At 46.3% G+C, this 22,123-nt stretch overlaps 1 protein-coding gene across 1 annotated transcript in view; it reads right to left on the bottom strand.

The window, feature by feature from the left end:
• The window catches only part of grm1a (glutamate receptor, metabotropic 1a), a 58,196-nt gene that overhangs the window by 20,395 nt on the left and 15,678 nt on the right, over window positions 1–22,123 (bottom strand). The window lies entirely within an intron of this gene.

Genomic DNA, 22,123 nt, shown 5'->3' with positions numbered 1-22,123 from the left:
GTCACGGAACGTACCGGAACGCATCGGGGCTCTAGCTTGGCCTGGATTAAAAAATAAAAATAAAAAGTGTCTGCCAATGCCTATAAATATTCGGCATTGTTTGAAAACTGTGTTTTTGCGTCCTCTGTGTTTTTTCCAGGGTCATATTTGCGGGGAAAGTTACCTTCCAAATGGGCGGTGCAGAAGAAACGGCAGAACCACTTTGATTTTAATCAATTGCGTAGTTAACTCTAAACCCGTTCTTTTCAGAGAATGTCTGTAAAGTGACCTACTTGTACAGGAGAGCATCAATAATTGTTACGAGCTCAGAACCTAACTCTGGCGGCTCGGTGCAATTTCCTTCCCTCGTGATACATTATTGATAGTACGTCTCTGTGCAGGCAATAAAAGGTCGACATTATTCATTACGTTCTGAATATGCTTTTAATACCGCGGAGGGTGAGAGGGAGGTGAAAGCAGATGCAAGGAGACTGTTAGAATGAAGGCGAATGGGAGCACACACAGACCCAGGGGAATTCTGGGATTGCTCACACAGACCCAGGGGAATTCTGGGATTACTCACACAGACCTGGGGGAATTCTGGGATTACTCACACAGACCTGGGAGGAATTCTGGGATTACTCACACAGACCTGGGAGGAATTCTGGGATTGCTCACACAGACCCAGGGGAATTCTGGGATTGCTCACAGACCCAGGGGAATTCTGGGATTACTCACACAGACCTGGGAGGAATTCTGGGATTACTCACACAGACCTGGGAGGAATTCTGGGATTGCTCACACAGACCCAGGGGAATTCTGGGATTACTCACACAGACCTGGGAGGAATTCTGGGATTACTCACACAGACCTGGGAGGAATTCTGGGATTACTCACACAGACCGGGGGGAATTCTGGGATTACTCACACAGACCTGGGAGGAATTCTGGGATTACTCACACAGACCGGGGGGAATTCTGGGATTACTCACACAGACCTGGGAGGAATTCTGGGATTACTCACACAGACCGGGGGGAATTCTGGGATTACTCACACAGACCGGGGGGAATTCTGGGATTACTCACACAGACCTGGGAGGAATTCTGGGATTACTCACACAGACCTGGATTGCTGGCTGGACTGGAGATGATCTGAGCACAGGGTGCTAAAATGGCCGACATGCAGAGGTCGGGAAGAGAGAGTGGGACTATGCGGAGGAAACTGAGGGGACATGTCACCTCTTTATCATTCCACCTCTTTAAAAACCCTGTCAGTGCAACAGTGTCTAAGGGTCAAAGGCACAGGAAGTGGACCTTTCTGCGCCTCACAGAGGAGAAAACTCATCTACCTTCATCAGGAAAACAGTTTCATAATTTACAAAAAATAATATCATTAGCATTCAATTACGTACATACATCTACAGCATGTAGAATGTGATAAATGATAATGATGAGAAATTATCATAAATTAACAGCCTGCGTTGTGCTTCATGGGTGCGCAGAGAAAATGGTGATCAGCTGGGAGTCTTGTTTGTCAAGATGCAAAGCAATAAGGGTTGAATCGCTTAACGGCAACCCTTTAAGGTGTGACATCACAAATATGCAATTAGAGTGTTCTTAACTGAACATTCTAACGCTGAAGTCACAATCAGTACTGGCAATTGAATGCGATGCAGTTCTAGAACACTGAATTGGAATAAAAAATGTAAAAAAAAACCTACTCTTTAGATGGTTCATAAAATGCTTGTCAATCTGCCCCAGATATCGTGTCCATCTCAGATTCATATGTCCGTGACTGGGCTCACGTCCAACGCTCACATCCTCATCAGCCTGACCACGCCTCGTCTCAGCCAAACGCAGAATATGCCCGTCTCCCCAATCCTGCCTGAGGCTGAGGATATCCCACAATGCATTTCATACCTCGCCAACATTTCCCATTTTTCTCCTCCATCTGTAAAATTACGGTGCCAATCTCCGGCCCCAACCTCGTCCGTCCCACAAGGTCGCTGTTCGAACACGTCGGGGCCGGCGATAAGCTGCCGCCGGAGAAATAGGCCTGCTCTTACGTCTGACTGAGCGACCGCTCCTGGAGTTTTCGTACTTTAAATACCTGGACGACTGACAGAGGTTTCCAATTAGACCGTGAGTCACCGCAGATCCAATGACTCGATAAATTATTTCCGGAGATACCAGAGGTGAGGAGAAACCTGATTTAAATCTCATTCTTAAAGCTTGACTACCTTAATTAATTTAAAATGGCATATTTATACAGCCCAAATTTCCTTTTTTTTTTATCAGAACGGGTTGTATTTGAGGAATATAAGAATGGTTCAGCACGAGCCACCCAGGCGTTTTGAGAAGCCCTTCTCATTTTCACTCGAGCCAGCCGCGCTAATTTAATCTCAATGTAAAAAAACAGATGCAGTGCATTAGGAGACGCGGTGCATTTAGATTTTTAGCGTCTAAATGTGACCCTCAGTCTTCCCAGCTGTAGAGCTCGAGAGTGGAAGAAATGAATCTGAGCTCCTGACTGGACAGATGTGTCAGAGCTCTCCTCATCTTCTGTGAACCTGTGAAGTCTTCCTCACCAATTAAAACCCATCAAACAAACTTCAGTTCTCCTGACTGTCCTCTTCACACCCTGCATACAGATCTCTGTAAGCTGGGGAATGTGTACACATTAGATTACATTACATTACATTCATTTAGCTGACACTTTTATCCCAAGCCACTTACAGTTGGTTAGACTAAGCAGGGGACAATCCCCCCTGGAGCAATACTGTCTACTGTACAGCAGGTAGCACTGAACACTCCCTAACTTTAACCCAGGACAGGAGGTCAGCTGCTTCAGGTAAATGGTTGGCATTTATATAGCGCCTTTATCCAAAGCGCTGTGCAATAGGTGCTTCTCATTCACCCATTCCAACACACACTCACCAACGGGAATTGGCTGCCATGCAAGGCACCAAACAGCTCGTCAAGAGCATTTAGGGGTTCGCTGTATTGCTCAGGGACACTTCGACACAGCCCGGGCAGGGGATCGAACCGGCAACCCCCCCGGATTCGGCCTGATTTGAACCCACAGTGTCTGCACCACCGGGGTCCATTAATTCAAGGTATTTTTAGGGTGCCTAGCGGTGCATGAATATCCACGATTATGAACTCCAAAATGAAGTCATTTCGGGGGCCGGAAAGGTTGTCTGGAAACGTAAGCCCCCCCGCGGGGCACGGCTTAATGTCACTGCCCAAATTCGAGGCCTTTTCTGGATGATTACTGTACCGCCGCCAGCCAATACGTTAAATAAGGGGGCTTACACAGAAAAACAAGGCGGGTTCGACTGAAAATAGTGGCTGAAACATTACCTGCGAGAGCAACGCACTTCAAGTCGGTGGGCTGGAACGCTAACAATACTGCTAACAACAGGAGACACACAGTGGATTTCCTGAGGGCCTAAAAATATTGTTTCTCAAACTTTTCTTCTTTTTTTTTTTTAATGTTTTGGGTTTTTGCCGGCATATTTGTTTTATTTATGAAAGCATTAATTATTCACCGGCTGGAAACATGATTAAATTTTTTTCCTCTCGCCGATGAATATGCATGCCGTCCTCTGCTTTCGCCGTCCTCGGAAGCCTGATCGCGTTCCTGCAGCGGGCGAAGTGCTCGCCGGCCGCTCTGGAAATCATCGACCGAACCGAGGCGACTTGCGTTCAGCCGACTGTGAGAGAACCACGGCACTGAACTGACCTGATTACATTTGAGAAAGGAGGATATTAATAAATAAATAATATTCCCATCTTCCCGACACCCTCGGATATTACTCTGAGAGAGCACAGCTGTGTGATGTTATCCCCTTCTCTTTCTATTTCTCGCTGTCCCTCTCTCCTTCTCTCTCTCTCCCTCCTGCTCTCTCTGTCTCGCTCCCTCTCTCCTTCTCGCCCTCCTTCCCGCTCTCCCTCTTTCTCACTGTCCCTCTCTCCTTCTCTCTCTCCCTCCTGCTCTCTTTCTCTCTCCCTCTCTCCTTCTCTCTCTCCCTCCTGCTCTCTTTCTCTCTCCCTCTCTCCTTCTCTCCCTCCTTCCCACTCTCTCGCTGTCTCACTGTCCCTCTCTCCTTCTCTCTCTCCCTCCTTCTCTCTCTCTCGCTCCCCCTCCTTCTCTCTCTCACCTGCTCTCTTTCTTGCTCCCTCTTCTCTCTCCCCCTCCCGCTCTCTCTCTCCCTCTCTCCATCTCTCTCTCTCTCTCACTCTTTCTCCCTCTAGAGAACGAGGAGTCCAAACCCACGCTGGCAGCCATTAAAAGCCTACCCAAGTGCCTTCATTTATTTATTGTGTCTCTCTGTAGGACTGTGTGCGCGGAGCAGGCAGAGGGCACGGCACCATTTTCATCCCGCACGGTCTCCCTCTTCCTCTTTTCAAAAATATGTCCTTCTATCTCTTCCCCTGCTGCTAGCCCACCCCCCTCCCAGCCACTCCCGTTAGGAGGGTGGCGTTTCCGAATGACTTTTTGAAAAGACCAAGGGCGTTAAAAAAAAAAAAAAACTAAACTAAATAAATACACACGTTAATAAAAATAGAAATCTTTTTTTTTCCCGCGATAGCGACTCGCGGTAAGTGGGGATTCGCGCAGACGCCCCACGGAGGTAAAAGACGGTAATAGAACGCGGGCGATTTCAAAAGCCGTCGTTTGAACAGCCCCTTCGCCCCGTTCGGCAGATTTATCCGGAGATCGGGAGGAAGGCTCGTAAGCCATCAGAGATATGCCGCGGAGCGAGCTAAGCCCTTTTTCAGCTGTCAATGTGACACAAGAAAAATAAATGGAGATACGCTGAATCCCTGCTGAAATGATAAGATTTTTTTAGAGATTTTGAGAGAAATTAGCCGTCTGAAGACACGCTATGAGACCCCGGTCATTGTCTCCCCCCGGGGCCCCAACGAGACGGCAAACTACTTTGCCTATTTTCATTCATTTTTTTGTATTCTGTATTCTAAAAAGCAACAGAAACAATATAAGTAAAACGGGTACTTTTCCCCCCCAAAGGAAAAGTGTGGAAGCTGGTGAGGCCTTTCTTTCAGTAATAACACATCAAACTGGAAAACCTCGCCCCAGAATTCAGCGCTGCGGAAAGGGCATTCACAATGAGGACATCACCATCTCCCATGCCATCCCACTCCAAACCTCCAGGGGGCGCTCAATGATATGTTGGCAATCATCCATCGTGCATGCCAGGTCTTTGTGTACCAGATTATCCCCTCTAAGATAAGGAGGCAAATGTGGATGATGGCTGCCCAACCCTGTTCCTGGAGATCCACCGTCCTGTAGGTTTTTACTCCAGCCCAAACAAAGCACACCTCATTCAACAGCTAGAGCAAGGCTGCCCAACCCTGTTCCTGGAGATCTACCGTCCTGTAGGTTTTCACTCCAGCCCTAACAAAGCACACCTCATTCAACAGCTAGAGCAGGGCTGCCCAACCCTTTTCCTGGAGATCCACCATCCTGTAGGTTTTCACTCCAGCCCAAACAAAGCACACCTCATTCAACAGCTAGAGCGGGGCTGCCCAACCCTGTTCCTGGGGATCTACCGTCCTGTAGGTTTTCACTCCAGCCCAAACAAAGCCACACCTCATTCAACAGTGAGAGACCTGATTGAGCTGTTAATGAGCAGTATCAGGAGAGCCACACTGGGGCTGAGATGAAAGCCCGCAGGTTGGTAGATCACCAGGCACACGGTTGGGCGGCCCAGAGGCACAAAGCCATGGCGCCGTTCAAGGATTTTCCGTCGCTGCTGCTCTCCAAAAAAAAAAAGCGCCGAGCCAGCTCCGTTAAGATCCAGACACGTGTACGCCAGGACATCAGCCTGCGAACACAGACGGAACGGAGCCCGGGAGGAATCGCAGGACAGCAGGCTGACCCTCTCCCATCACAGCAATAACAGCAGGTCGAGTGAAGTCTCCAGTCTCCCCGTCCAAACGGAGACGAACGGTGTCCGCTTCATCGAATACGTTTCACAACGGGCGCGTTTTTTTATTCCTCCGGGAATCTGTCAGCCTGGAGTCATCAGCAGGCAATGTTGGCTCTCCCAATATCTCGGACTGAATACGGGACGCAGATAATAAACACATATCTACACATAACGGCGGATACTTTTCTTAGGAAACTGACATGTTTGCAGTCTGCTTCCCTGCTGAAAAGAAACAGCACAAGCTAGGTTTTGAGACTGGTAGACTGGCTGGTTGACCAGTTCAGACCAGCTTCAGCACAAGCTAGGTTTTTGAGACTGGTAGACTGGCTGGTTGACCAGTTCAGACCAGCTTCATACTGAACATGGTTTGACCAGCTCAAGCTATGTTTTGAAACAGCCGGTAGTTGGTCATTTCAAGCTGGATTTTTCACCAGGGTTGTCTGACGAAGCGTGTGATCGCAGAAGCGCTCCGGAATATGATCTACCTGCACAGGTTGGTTCTTCAAACATCTCTGACTGCGTATCAAATGCAGAATAGGCCTTATTCCCAAGGGGACGTTCATAACCACATATCTCTACACACAAAGGTGGATATTCTGCTCATGAAACTGACATGTTTGCAGTTCTCGTCTGACAAAGCGTGCGATCGCAGAAGCCCTCCGGAATATGAGACTGCGTTGCCTATGCTGCTGCTTCGCAGCTCAAGATGTAAGGAGTCAGAGCATTGAAATGTAAAACCCTGAGATGCGATGTGAGCGGAAATCAAACACTCAGGCACTTAGGAGTACAAAACCTGGCCCCGTACGAGGAACCAGCCAGCATCACTACAAAATATTCCACATTTCGTTTATGATTGCTTTTTGCAGAATTATGCGTCTCGTAATGAGATTCATGTTCAAACACATTGTGTTCCGGTGCGCTATGATGAAATGTGAAACCGCCTTGATTTCTTTTTTTAATTGAGAGCCCATACGATTAGACTGGCCTCCAAAGGCTGAGTTTCTTTAATCATGGCATGATGGTTTAGTTCACACTGCGTCGAGGGAGTAGGCTTTCACATCATAACGTCTGATTGACTGTTAGTATTATGTATTTTGTGAGTAGAACATTCCAATGCTGATGTCACAATCACTAAAAAGAAAGAAAACGAGTTCTAGAACACTGACATAGAATTTTTGAAAACATAAAAAAATGTTTTAAAAACTCTTCAAAGAGTTAAGGATGACCTGCTTTGTGCTTTGAGAGAACAGGTGCTCTGTACAGTTCAGGATAGAGCAGAGCATTCTGGGTAAGGACAGAGCAGGGCATTCTGGGACTTGGGAGGGACAGCAGATCCAAACCGCAGCAGGACCTTAGCCACCGAGACAACTACAAACCTCAACCCCCACCCCTTCATAGTGAACCTTGGGTCACATATGAAAAGCATTTACAGCGCTATAGAGACACATAAAGCAAGCAGAAAATGGCATTACGGCGGAAAGCTGATTATGAAAATTTGTTATTATGGCAGTGCAACAATAGATGAACATCATTCACTGGCCAATATGCCACATTTTACTAACAGCAGGATTTGGGAATAATTTACATGTTCTAAAATAAGACAAATACGGAGAGGAGAAATATGTGGATATCCAGCTGTTATGTTTAATGTTCTATCCAAATGTTAGTGGAACATTTTGAAATATTCAGCAGGGGTGCGGCTCTAAGTACAGCTGATTTGTTGGTTGTTGGTCACAGGGGGTCAACCCAGGATATCGCCGGCTTCATGCCCAAACCTGCAGGATCCTACATTTTTAGACATTTGGGATTTTAACAGACATTGAAAGTTCTCTCCTGCAGCTGGATTGTATGTGTTGTCAGAGTTTCATCATGACTCGAGAACTAAAAAAAAGTTGATTCAAAACCGCAAATAATAAACAATCATGGGTAAATGGAAAATAGAAACAGTTTTTTTTTCCTCCAGTTCAATTCAATTCAATTCAATTCAACTCAACTCAATTTAAATGTGTTTGTGTAGTGCCTTTCACAGAGGACTATCACAAAGACATAACAGAGTAATGTTTACAGGCTAACAGAAGGGCAAAGAAAGGGGAGAAACAGGACTCCTGAACCCCCAGACAGCACAAGCTCATGAGGTAATAAAAAAACACCCCAGTGTGGAGAAAAACCCGTCAAACAGTGGCAAGGAAAAACCTCCCAAGGGGAGGAAATTTCTGGAAATCCTCCCTGATCCTTCCATCAGCTGCAGACACGACATTTCATTAACGGCATCGCCCGGGCTTCGCCCAAACTTGCCATAACTTTCACCAAATTTCATCACTGTTCTACGACTATTTTTTTTTCTTTTTCTTCTTCTTTCTTTTTGTGCTGGAAGCAGAAGTGTGACTAGCGTACCCCCACGTGTCACCCGGATTACAGGGCTGTGGGGCTCAGCTGTGGCTGTGGCCAACTGTGGCTGTGGCCAGCGCTGACATAATGACTTCTGAAAGGTGGCTGCCATCTAGGCAGCCGGGTCGCAGCTGATAGGCAGGCGCGCTCAAACCGGGGACGTGGTGACATGCAACACGCTTGATGCCTTACTGCATTCGTGTGACTTTCAACACGCATTGTGTCAAAGTTTACTACTTACAAATATAAAAATGTACACGTTACAAAGGAGGGAGACTTCATAACACAGACTGTGTTGATAGTAACACAACGTGTGTTGTCCTTAACTAGACATGGAGGTTAGGATGGGGCGACAAGAGCCCAGGAGATAAGAGCGGATGTCTGGCAGTCAGAAGGCTGCTGGTTTGATCTTCTGCCTTGCATGTGCTGAAGGGTCCCTGAGCAAGATGCCTAGCCCCCAATTGCTTCTGACAAGCTGGTTGGTGCCTTGCATGGCAACCAATCGCCGCTGGTGTGTGTGTGTATGAGTGTCTGTGTGTGTGTGTGTGTGTGTGTGTGGGTGTGTGAATGAGAGGCATCACTAGTAAAGGGCTTTTGATAAAAGTGCTATATGAATGCAGTCCATGTACCATTTAGACTGTTTTGCATATTGCTCTCAACGAGGATGAGGATAAAATAATGAAGTGCATTCAAGTTTCAATGGGAAACGGCACGAAGGAGGGACAAAAAAAAAAAAAAAACAAGATCCGACACGTCCATTTTGAGAGATTTGCTCCCGAGCAATAACAGCAGCAATAAGAGAGGCCAGAAAAAGAGATAAAAAAACTGTAATGAAGAGCAGAGTCGAGAGCGATGAGCCCGATTGAGCCGGAATGGAGTGCAGCAGCGTGTCCTCTGGCCCAGACTAAACCCAGCCTGAGCCAGCACCATCTGCAACTGGGGCGGCAACTGAAGAGCCAAAATGGCGCCTGGGGACAGAGCGGGGCGGCGTGTGGATGGGTAAGAGCCTTCGCACTCGCAAAGAGCTCCTCCGGCAAACTGGGCGCCGACTCAGAGAGACAGAAGCGGCCAGCTGATGAGAAATATTATCCACGAGCGCTCGGGACCGGGAGGGAACTGAAGACCGCTTTCCGCAAAGGCCGTCAAAAGCGGACAGTGCGCAGAGCAAGAGAGCCAACGGAGCTAGACTCCTTCCCACTGAATTTAACGGGGACCTTTCTGAACTCGATGGTCATGAGTGAAGCTGGCCTCACATGCTCTGTGGCGTGTGATGAGCCTTCTGGCACAAAATGGCCGCCGTGTATCACCAATGGCGAACGCAACACATTGGTGTGCGGTTGAGGTGAGTTTCCCCCTCGTCACTGTAAAAGTGCATCGAGTGTGACGTTGTACGAATGCAAGGAATTATTATTCGTTGTTAATTATCATCATTACCGTGGTGCAGAGCTGAGAAATACAAGGTTAAATTAACAAGGTAAAAATGCGGGTCGTCGCCCTTTTCCAGGAGACCCCGTTTCCACTTCCTGTCCCTCATATGTGGGGGGGGGGTACACCCAAAATCCCGAACCGGAAAACAACACTCACGTGGAAGTTTGACCACCAGAGAAATAAAAGCCACAGATTTCTCTGCACTGCAAAGACAATCACCCACTCCACACCCACCCATAAATCATTCCACTCCTACTGCATTTTCGTCCCGTTGTTTTATCCCGTTTGCGCTTCCTCTGCGCACCACCGTCTCCAAGGGAAGGCCGAGCCGCTTCGGGTTTCCGGCATTCCGATTAAAAATTCATGGGAGGGAATTTTCTGCTAAGCTGCTGGTGCCACAGACAGAATTCCGCAGAAATCAATGCGACCGACTGCTGGGGATGAATGTTAAAGATGTCGGTCCGCAAACCGTGCATTCCCCCGCTGTAAAACCCTGCCGTCTCGTTCACACCGAATACGATCTCAACACATACGCATAACACTGGCTTTGATGCGCCGGGCACATGACAGCAGAACGCATTTGCACACGCAGAGGTTAAAGCATGTTAAACTGACACGGGCTTCCCTCCGTTCTAACCCACGCGGGGTTATTCTCTGGAATTACAGTAAGTGCTCTGCGCTTCCAGAGTTCACTCCTCGTACACACACCGTAAGCACATAATGAGCGAGAATATGCTGTTTCAGGTGTTTTTAACTTGCGTGCTGGGTATGATAAAAATGTACTTAACATGGCCAACTGGAAGCATTAGTATTAGCCCCCGGTGAAAAAGTCACTGGAATTAAAACATCTTTCAGGAAGAGACTCCATATTAGAGGCAGCAATTTTTCAGTGTTGCCAGATCATATATCACCACCCCAAATTGGCAGCCAAGTTCCAAGGACACAAAAATCATTTGACTTAGCATTCTTATTGCAGGGTTCATTACAGTAACTGTTATTAATAATATGCACTTCCTCTGATTGATTTATTTTTATGAGTCATTTATTTTATTATTTATAACACTTCACATTCCACATTGTAGATTAACTTAATCAAATAAATATAGAGTGCGATCATTGCACCTTATTAATTAAAATCAATTAACAAGACCATTATTGCTTTTATTGTACTGCACAATTATTATTATTATTATTTTTACTCAAAAACAAGTCCCCGTGTTAAGTAATCTGAGAGTGTAAAATGAAATTAGAGGTTGGTTCTTCTCACTGCTATCTTTAAGCGCTGATTCATTAATATGAAACTTGCCTTGTCATTTTACAAGGGATTCAACTGCACACAATACAATACAATAACAGTGCATGGACAATAATGAACCACAGATCAGCTTGACTGAATAACCAGAAAATAAACCTCTTCAATATTGTCTGGAACAGCTTCTTATCTCAATTCATAGAATCGGACCATTTCCAATGAATGATTTTTACTGAAGTAACGCGTTCAGTGTAGCTGTGTAAATATTTGTCTCTGTACAACAAAACAGCCCACTTCATAACAGAAAGCAAACGACGTCAGGGCATATCACCCTTGTCATTAACACATTAGGGGAACTGCGCGCCTAACGTTGTGCGCTAATGTTAGCGGTGCCTTCCTCCTGTAACTATGATAACGGCCATGGCCATCGCCATGGTTACGCATTGCTTTTAAAACGCGCCCAGTCGCACTGGCTCCCGGTTTCAGGTGGTTTGTAAAAATCGATGCTCACCGCGAGCGGTAATCTGTGATTTGCCTTCGCCAGTTAGTCACGTGGCTCGATCGAGCCCCGATTTGCATAAACCCTTGTCGGGTTTTGGCTCTGCAATGTATGCAAGGTAAGGTAACGCGATTTCAATCCGCAGGACCCTGACACTGCGCCGTGCTTTCACTTCCCTCGACTAGTAATGTGGTTTGCGTGTGCATTCCGCCCACTGCGGGCGCCCTGTGGATCGTACATTTACGGAAGTTTTTTTTCTGGCACTCAGAACAGTTCAACCGGCCCGAAATCATTAATGATAGGGAGCCCTGCATAGACACCTCAGGGCGTAATGCTGAGATACGTGAACTGTTGACGTTCGTAAGCGTCAACATGAGGATAAAATATTGAAGACATAACTCTCTTTCTCGTTCTCTCTCTCTTTCTTCTCTTTCTCATTCACTTGCTCTCTCTTTCACACACACACACACTCACTTGCTCTCTCTTTCTCTCTCTTCTCTTTCTAACTCATTTGCTCTCTCTTTCTCTCTCTCCCTCTCTTTCTCTCAGGCCATTGGCGGATGAGCTTTTAGTTTCCTGAGTAGTGCAGTGGTTTACAGAGAAACTGAGAAAACACCTTTTCAGCATCAAGGCAACACCTGCTGCTACACTGTGACTACAAGCACAGTGGGAGAGAGATCATCTGAAGCCAGGCCTACAACTCCCAAAAATAAAAAAACAACTAATACACTCTCACAGAGAGGGTGAAGAAACAAGGAAAAAGAGAGGTTGCCCTGAAGCTTCCTGTGTCTCGCCACTAATAAACTAATGGCTGATGCCCGAATTTAACAAGCATTTAACAAGCATTCCACACACGTGGTCATTAGGCATTCCCCAGGGATCAGTGTCTGGCCCCATTATTTTTTACTCATCATAGTTTATCCGTTGCATATACTACTGGCATATACTGTGGGTTTTAATGCCAGAGTTAGGCTGAAGAGTCTTAGCTCTTTTCACTCTCTGAAGCACAGGGCCCTATTGTTTACAGAAACATACAAACATCTCTTCCTAAATGTCAACCCATTTTCCTAATCAATCTCAATGGGTACAAGGCAGGCCTGTAACGCTTCCCAGCTTTATCTTTAGCTATGGAAAAGCCCTTTACACTTGGCGGTGAGACCATGCTTCCTCCTGTTGACCAGACTGGTGGGCAACACAGGATCACACTGCGTTAGACTGGCTTTGAAGAGTAGGGTTTTTTTGGAATGTTGCTAAATCAGTGTTCAAGAACACCACTGCTTCCAATCACCAGTAGTGATTGTTACATCAGCATTAGAATGTTCAGTTACAAACACTCTAATCACATGTTTTTTGCACCTTAACTGGGTATGGGTGTGTGCTCCTGCCCAGAGAGAGAGCATACATTACATTACATTACATTATTGGCATTTGGCAGACGCTCTTATCCAGAGCGACGTACAGACTAAGCAGGAGACAATCCTCCCCTGGAGCAATGCAGGGTTAAGGGCCTTGCTCAAGGGCCCAACGGCTGTGCGGATATTATTGTGGCTACAGTTGGATTAGAACCACCGACCTTGTGTGTCCCAGTCATTTACCTTAACCACTACGCTACAGGCCACCCCGCATACACTATTTTATCCAGTTTATTCAGGTATTCATGTGTTCTGCTTCCACCTCCTACAGCAATAGGAGGTTACCTGCCACAAAAACACCATGCTATGAGGTTTTTGATCACATAAATATGAGTATGCTTTGTTGATCATTGTGATTAGCACCCCATGACACTGCTATGGGGCTTTATAGTGCCGGTTCCACACAAATCGTGTCGGGAGGCTGCTGTGCGGATTACAGAAATGCGTTTTCACTGAGCTACCTCCCTGCTGCTTTCCCGAGAGGCTGCTGCTATGTCACCGCGTGCCTTTTAAAAAAACATAAATCCTGAATAAATATTTATCCTCTAATTTACTTCAGCCTGGTACTGGCATTGGTTTTGGAGTCACCTTTTTTTTATGCAATCAGATTAATCTTTAGACTAAGATATTGTGGACCTTTCCTCCATCACGGATATTTATATGCTGAAAGAAACGGTGGCTATTTTAGAAAGCACCGTGTGATTGACTGAGCAGTGCCATGCTTTCATTTTGGGAACCGTGTTTACCGCACTCTGTCTCTGGTACATCGAGGTGTCGAGAGCGCTGTCCAACTTAAACTGATGAATTGACTGACAGCATCAGGCCATGGCTCGCAAAACTGACTGGCACAGCCTGAGGTGCTCAGTTTGTCTCCCAGACCGGAGGTTGCAGGATCGCATCCAGAGTAAAAGAGGGCATAGCCACTGGTCCCTTTGCTGCCGGTATAGACGCTTAACCGTGACCCGCTTCTGCAAACACACAGCTCCGCATGTTAAATGTAAAAGGTCCCGAACAGGAAACGCTGCTCTGTAAATAAATAATTTGACGGGGAGTGCAGGCATGTGGAGGGACGACTCGCCATGGAAACGAGCAACAGCGAGGACCCGAGAGCTCCTTCCCATCAGCCTCCACCGCTGCTGTTATTGTTTAGCCACTGTTCACTAATGTGCATCTGCGCTCTCAGAAGAAAAAAAAGGTTCTTCGGCGTGTCTCACGGAGGAACCCTTTTTAGTTATTTATGGAACCCTCTATCATGCTAAGTCTAAAAGAATGGTTCCAATAGGAGCCCTGAGATTCCATTGAAGAACCAGATCTAGTACAAGGGTTGTTTGCTGCCAAAACGGTTCTTTGCCTGGGAGCTTTCACACTTCACACCAATGATAGAGGGTTCCATAAAGAACAAGCCAAGGAACCCCTTTTTTCTGAGTGTCTAGCATAGCCACTTTATTTTCCACAGGACGGCCCAACCCTGTTCCTGCAGATCTACTATCCTGTAGGTTTAGAAGCGATTGTGACATCAGCATTAGAATGTTCAGGACAATGGCCAACTTTCAACACTCTAAGTCAGTGTTCTAGTACTCCACTACTTTCAGTTACCAGTAGCGATTATTACATCAGCATTAGAATGTTCGGTATGGTGGCCAACTTCCAAGCCATTTGCTTGAATATGCCTATACTTCAAGCCATAGAGTATATCAGCCATATTTCAAGACACATTCTCCCTCCCACACGAACAGGGCTATAACACCCATTACTACATGTTCTGCACCGCAATCCCTTCTCTACCTGTAACCCTCTCTGCTTCCCTCCTGCATGAATGAAGTTTAAAAATGTCTGTAATGGACTGTCTGCTCTCTTTAAAAATACACTTTTTTACGGAAGAATGCCAAGAATCTAATTAGATATGCCAAGGTAAATGTTTTTACAGCAATCATCCTCTGGGGTGAAGTGGCTTTCATTTATTCATGAATTCATTATTTCCTTTTCTTTGGATTTTCAGAATCGGGCTCAATGCGAACAGATAAGTTGGAATATGTGAATGGACTTAAAGTTACAGAGCCGAATATTTAGCGCTCAATCAACCAGAACAGAGTATACTGTATATAGCATATGAAATATGAAAAATGTAAAAAGACTCTTTTAGAGCTGATTTTGCAGTGATAAATGTGCAGTTTGGGAACACAGAGCACGCAGCTGAAATGCCTCTTCACTAAAGGTCATTATTCCAGGCGCTGTTTGCAGAGTGGCCCCAGAAGAAAATATTATCTTAAGAAAATGTCCTCTCACTTAGCCAATGAGTGTCTCCGCTGAGCGCGGGGGCGGAGAGATCGCTCTGCTCATCGATTCTCCCGTAATTCTCAATTTTCCGCCGTCGTGCGTTTACACGGGACCCCCGCCCCTTCCGGACCGTTCTCGCTTTCACACCCCGCAGAATTTAGCCCCGCTGCGTTTTTCCACCGCTGCACCAAGGTGCAATTTTCTGCAATTTTACTTTGAATCAAGATGACATTACACTTTTGAGTTTTCTTTTTTGTCTTTTTTTATTGTCAATAATAGACTTCAGTATCGGGGAGGCGGGTGGGGAAAACGTATTTCCGTTGCCGGGTGTCATACGTATTATATGAGCGATGTATTTCTCAGGCCAGTCTAAAGCCATCCGTTAGAGCTGTTACATTAGGCAGGGTTGTGCGGCTGAAAAGTAAAAAATGTGTCATGATTCATTCCAGAGTAACGGCTATCCCCTTTGCAAGAACGGGGAAAAAAGCATATAAATAGACATTATTCACATTAATAACTGTGGCATGCTCCATATTGAGAATTACATATTTCATACTTCAGGGCGTTTAATGGATTTAATTCCACCTGTTTGGATGACTTTAGTTTGAATCAGCACGAATGATTAAAAATGACCTTCCCCCAGAAATGTATTCACAACACATTTGCATACTAAATTGGTCATTTGAAGGGAATTTGTACATGTGAAATTGTAAAAATTCTGGAGAATAAAATCACCCATCATTCCCTTTGTGTCTCCACTGCACTTTGAACCAATTAACTGGTGTGAGGTCACACAAGACCTTCTACAGGTGATCTAACAATCACTACTGATCATTGAAAGCAACGGAGTTCCAGAACACTGGCCTTTGAACAGAAAACATTCCGAGAAAACCAACTCTTCAACGGGCCAACTGAACACTCCCACGCTGATGTAACAATACAACACTACTGGTAATGGAAACAGTTCCTCAGAACTCTGAAGAAACATTCCAACAAACCTGCTCTTCAAAGGGTTAAACGTGATCGTTCAAAATGGAGTCGCCCGGGAGGCGATGTCACATTGCATGTTAATCAACACGAAAGAAGAAAGACAAAAAAAAGACAAGCGTAAACATAGCCAAAAACTGTCCCCAGTGCTCCAAGGCCATGGAGTTCTGGAAACTCGTTTCACACGATAAACTATATTCATTATGCACGGAGACTCAATAAGAATGCCTGACATCCTTAATGGTTAGAAATGAGGGAGGGGTGTGGGGGGGGGGATTACAAGCCCCCAAGCGTACAATTAAATTTGTCCTGAAGCAGCTCCGTGCATGTGGCACTGCCGATTTCACAGCCCAGAGCGGCCCGCGGTTTCATCCAGTCACGTCCATTAATTAGGGATGTGAGCGGAGAGAAAGAAACCCTTTCTCCAGCCGGGGCCTTTGACATCCATTCCTTTAATGATCACACGGAATTATCCGTCACGTAACCGCGCGTGCGCTCAAAACACTCACTCGCTCACAAACACACGGGAGCGCGTGTGAGTCATTCCCACACGTACTGTACATTTACACACACACACACACACACACCCTGTTCTCACACATGAAAACACATACATATCCACCCGATGGCCTGATTAGGACAGTGATCTTCCTCAGCCGGTTAGAATACATCTGTATGCAGGGCTTGAATCACACACTGTCACTTTTCTCAAGCGTAGTAGCAGTTTAATACTACTGAATAATTAAACATGCACAATCCCAAACTCCTGGGATAACAATTACCTCATGCAGAAAGTGTAATGAATCAAACTACCATAATGAACAGAACAACTGCAGAATTTTAAAATAATATATGGGAACCAAAGCACAGATACAGTGCTCTGGGAGGGTCACAATGTTGCATTCTGGTGACAATAGCATCGTTCTTTGTGGGCTCATGACCAACAATGGATTCAGAATGCCCATTGTGACATCAAACATACCCACTGTGACATCAAGAACACCCATTATGACATCATGAAAACCAACATGAAAACCATCAAGAGAATGCCACGTGACATCAGAGGTGAGGAGGAAGACATCACTGAATCGATGCAGCATTCTCACCGTGAATCAGAACGAGGCTTTCAGCCTGGCGTGAAAACAGCCCACTGCCGAACCCCACATCATGGCCAACCATCTGGCCACAGACTCCCCGCTGCCCGGCTGATGGTTTACACAGAAACACCACGTTTCAGTGCACAGATTCACCCAGGGATGACAACGCAGGAATACGGTGGCTGTGACGCTACCTTATTGGTAGAAAACCGAGAGGGAGCACGTCCGATATAATAATGCCAAAGGTGATTGGTGGATACTGTCTGGCGATACTTCCTGGTTAACCGCGAGTATTAGCGAGGAATTAGCCCGTCGGTACCTGCCAATCACTGCTATTGCAAACACATTCAGCGATTGGGTAGAGCTCCTCTCAGTGTTCTCAAGCTGAGGCGATCTCAGGACTGTCTTATTCCTATTTAATTAGTAAGTCAGTGTCTGTGCCTTAGAGAATGCCACCAGGAAACAGCTCAGGCTGACGGTTAATTAAAAGGTGAAAGGTCACTAAAGCCAGTCCTTTTAATAAATCCCACTAAAGGAATATTCCCACAGCACTGCTGGCTAAAATGAAATGGAATTGATAGTGGTAATTATAAGTCGTATTTAATACATAAATATTGCATTCATTTTGTAGACACTCTTGTCCAGAGCAACATAACATTTGTACATATAATGTCCATAACTGCAGTTCTAACATTTATTGTTCCAAACAGTTCAAACTTTTATTTGGAAAAAAGGACACCACCACTCACAGTGAATAAAACTTGGCTTGTTTAGTACATTCTCAGGGTTGGATGTGCCAAGGCTGGCATTTTGTAAACTTCTATTCTCTATTCTCTCAAACTTGTCTCACACAGTCTGCCCCTACGTGACAATGGCTGAGATTCAATCAACATTTGTCCTTAACTTTGACTGAAGTAAAGTAACCATTAAAAGCAAGAACTGTTAGTTTTTTTCTATTCCCACAAACACAATTTGGCTAGTTTAGAAGGCTCTGAATCTGCCTGGCCAAATTGAGTCCGCGAAGAACAACTACAATGCCTGCGCTTATTTGTTAAGGACAAATGTTGATTGAATACAAGCAAAAGCCTACTCCTGTATTCTTGCTGCTAAGGCACCACTTCACCCCAATTATGCACTTAAAACACAACTTAGAAGAATTATACATTTCCAGAAACTCAACAGCACTGGAGGGTTTGTTCCCGTTTACTGTTTACCAGGTTAATTTGGGTTCAAATTTGTATTTAACGCCGACGGGATCTTTAAAACGGCTGATGTCAGAGAGACACAAAGGCAAAGCCACATGTGAAAATCTCTGGAGCCGATCCCCTAGGGGGCAGCATGGAGCAGAGGTTAGGGATCTGATACTGATCCTAAAGTACACGGCTTAATAATCCCAGGTGAGTCACTACAGCTATACCCATGACAGCAAGCCTTGTGCTGGCTCACCTCAGTAAATCCTCAATCGCACGAATGGATATATTTAATATAAACGGATATGATTTCATTAAGAAAGCTGTGTGAGTTTGTGCATTGCGTAAGGGCGTTTCAACTTTGCCAGTATCTCATTACTGTCCAGCAGTGGTACAAAACAGGCAGATAAGGAGTGGGACGATCTTTCATACATCTAAAACGCACCTGGTCCTCAAACCACCACCCCCACCGCCACCGCCCACACCCAACAACACCCACCCACCACCGCCCTCCCACGCGCCCACGCCCACGCAGCCCGAACACAGACTGGCTTTCCGTCAGCGCTCCCGCTCGCCCCCGGGAACGCGACGCCCGCGTTATTCCGTGTCGTTTCACTCCATTGTGCTCTCCCCCGCTCTCCCCCACCGCGAGGCAGAGCGCCGCATTAGCATTAGCATTAGCATGAGAAAGACGGGCGGCCCTTTGAAGAGCGGTCGCGGCCGTGAGCGCGTCCGGCCCCCGGGTCCCGGGCGAAGAAGACGCCGCCGCCGTCGACGCCGAACGGGAGCGAGACGCTCGTTCCTGTCAGAGCGAGCCGGCGACAGGGCTGCGGGTCGATCCGGGGGGGTTGAGCCCCCGTTCGTTTAGAGCGGGGGCGCCCCGTCGTATCCCAAACAGGGCCGGTGTGTGTTTCAGACACCCGATTCTACTCATCAAGGTTTTGACTGGAGACCGTGGATCGTTGATTAGTTGATTATTTGACCGTGATGAGTTCATTTGTTGAATCAGTGCCGGGCTAAAACAAAAGCCTGCTCCCACACTGGGCCTTTTTGGATAAAGATTGGACACTGATTTAGAGAGAAAGAGAGAGAGGGAGAAAGAGAGGGAGGGAGGGAGAGGGAGAAAGAGAGGGAGAAAGAGAGAGAGGGAGAAAGAGAGATTCAAACTTCCATTTCAGCTCCTTCAACCACTGAAACGATAACAAAAAATTGGGCACAGTAGAGTTTGAATGATGACAGACATTTAAACACTAGAGACGAGGAACGATAAAAGCAGGTGCTGTTCAGACTGCTCCGCTGACCTTTTTCACCACCTAGTGGCTGAATGCCGTTACTGCTTTTCACTGCCAAGGGAGCTGTGTGTGAGTGTGTGTGTGTGTGTGTTTGTGAGAGTGAGTGTGTGTGTGGGTGAGAGTGAGTGTGTGTGTGTGAGTGTGAATGTGTGTGTGAGTGTGTGTGTGTGTGTGTGTGTGTGAGAGAGAGAGAGAGAGAGAGTGAGGGAGAGAATATCTGTGGCATGACTTCCACCAGTTTAAGCCATAAAGCTGATTTGAAAAACTGTAGTCAGCCAGTCGGCCATAAGCCAAAAGTGCTTTGCCCGGGGAGGGACAAATGAGAGTTTCACAGCTGTCTGTCGCCATGGTTCCACCCCCTACCTACTTACAGCTGCAGTGCTTGATGGACAGAGTGGAAAACAGGATTGTGTAAATCAGGTGTGTCAAACTCCAGTCCAAGAGGGTCGCAGTGTCTGCAGGTTTAACTCCAGTCCTGGAGGGCCGCAGTGTCTGCAGGTTTAACTCCAGTCCTGGAGGGCCGCAGTGTCTGCAGGTTTAACTCCAGTCCTGGAGGGCCGCAGTGTCTGCAGGTTTAACTCCAGTCCTGGAGGGCCGCAGTGTCTGCAGGTTTAACTCCAGTCCCGTAGGGCCGTAGTGTCTGCAGGTTTAACTCCAGTCCCGTAGGGCCGTAGTGTCTGCAGGTTTAACTCCTGTCCTGGAAGACTGCTGGTTCTCAGTGCGTTTCAGCACGAGTGATCAATTTGCCATTGATCGGCTAGAGAGCAGACACTGCAGACCTGATATACACACACACAGGATATTTCTTTCTATCTTTTGCGCCCGACTAGGAAATAAAAACGTTACTGCCAGAATTTCAGCCAAACTTAGCGGGTAGAAGATAATCCAGGTCTTTTGGGTCTTTAGGGGGCAGAGTAACGCAGACTCAAAGCCCTGGTCCCATCTGCTGCACAGCAGCCCTGTCGAGCTATGGGGCTCCCCTGCAGTGGATGTTATTACACTTGACAAGCCGTATATTTTCGTCCATAAGTACGGCGTTGATCCCTAAACAACAGACATGGTCTGAGGCAACAGCGATGAACCGGAGGGCTCTTTACAGCCAATGACAGAAGAGGCTGTTGATTTGTGCTCTCACCTCCCGCTTCTGGGAGAAGGCCCGGGTGAGTTGTTTTCTCCCTTAGGCGTGTTTTGCAAAAAATCTCCCCAGCAAAATGGAGAGTATGTCTGCTGTACGGTGAAAGCTTAAAAGTTCTTTTGAGAATGTGACTCTGGGGTAAATGCATTATTATTACTACAAGAAATTGTATTTCACAGGAAAGAAACCGGCTTTAAAAAAAATCATTTACAGGGGATTCTGGTCGAGGGGATCCAAAGCTTTAGCGCTATAGATCTATATAGTCTGTGTAAATAACAAATAATGTTAAATAACCAAACGTAGCCACATGAAAGAAGACGTTTCAGAATGATGGTGAAAGCAGTGCATTATTTTAAAACCGGCAGTGGTGTGCAGGTATTCTGACGGTATCAAAAACGATCGAAAGTGCCTCTGATAAAGATGTTCAGACTGTCTGAGAATTTTGTATATTTTTTCACTTTCAAAAATGAACCTTACTTGACTTCATTTATTTCAACGTGTACTGGAAAACACTGAAGATACGAAACAACATCAGACACATACATCATTTCAGGGGCATTTCGCTAGCAAAAGAATTAGTGCACAATAAAATGGCCAATTCCATTTATACTGATTAAAACCTTTACTATAAATGAAAGAAACCCAAATAAAAATAACCAGCCTACACATCTCAAAGGTAAGACTGGAAGAGCCCGTCCGCCATATTTGTAGTTTTATCTAATTTCTCAGAACCTGCGGTAGTCGCTCGGTGCTCTAAATGAGAGTGCCTCCGAGTCTCTCCCTGACCTAGAAACCGGCGCGGCCCAGCTGATGTTGTCTTGCAGCGTCCCGCAGAGACCCCGGCAGCCTCAGAAACGCTCTAAAAACAGACGCGGCGTGCGCTCGAGCGGAGGGCAGGAGAGGTATCGCCGTTTCGCTATGATGGATTATTCATTAGGCCGCCGCGATCGCGGGGAGGAGGGCGCTTAAACAGAGAGTCCGGGGCCCTCGCAAGACCACTCCGCACACTGCACAAAAACCACAGAAGAAGTGTTTTCGGACTTAAATGCTTGTATTGAGACTTACAATCTTCTTTTTTCTTTTTTTTGCCAAATGAGACAAACGTTTTGGTAATGAGTTAAGACAGTCTCGACTCATTTCATTGACTCATCGTGACCACCCACCACGTTAATCCATTAAGACAGACATTTTCTTGCAGTGTACCTTGAAATGCGTATTGTCTCTGGCCTTT

This window comes from Conger conger, chromosome 5, assembly GCF_963514075.1.
Source record: "Conger conger chromosome 5, fConCon1.1, whole genome shotgun sequence".
NCBI lineage: Eukaryota > Metazoa > Chordata > Actinopteri > Anguilliformes > Congridae > Conger > Conger conger.
This window is presented reverse-complemented; position numbering and strand designations above follow the sequence as displayed.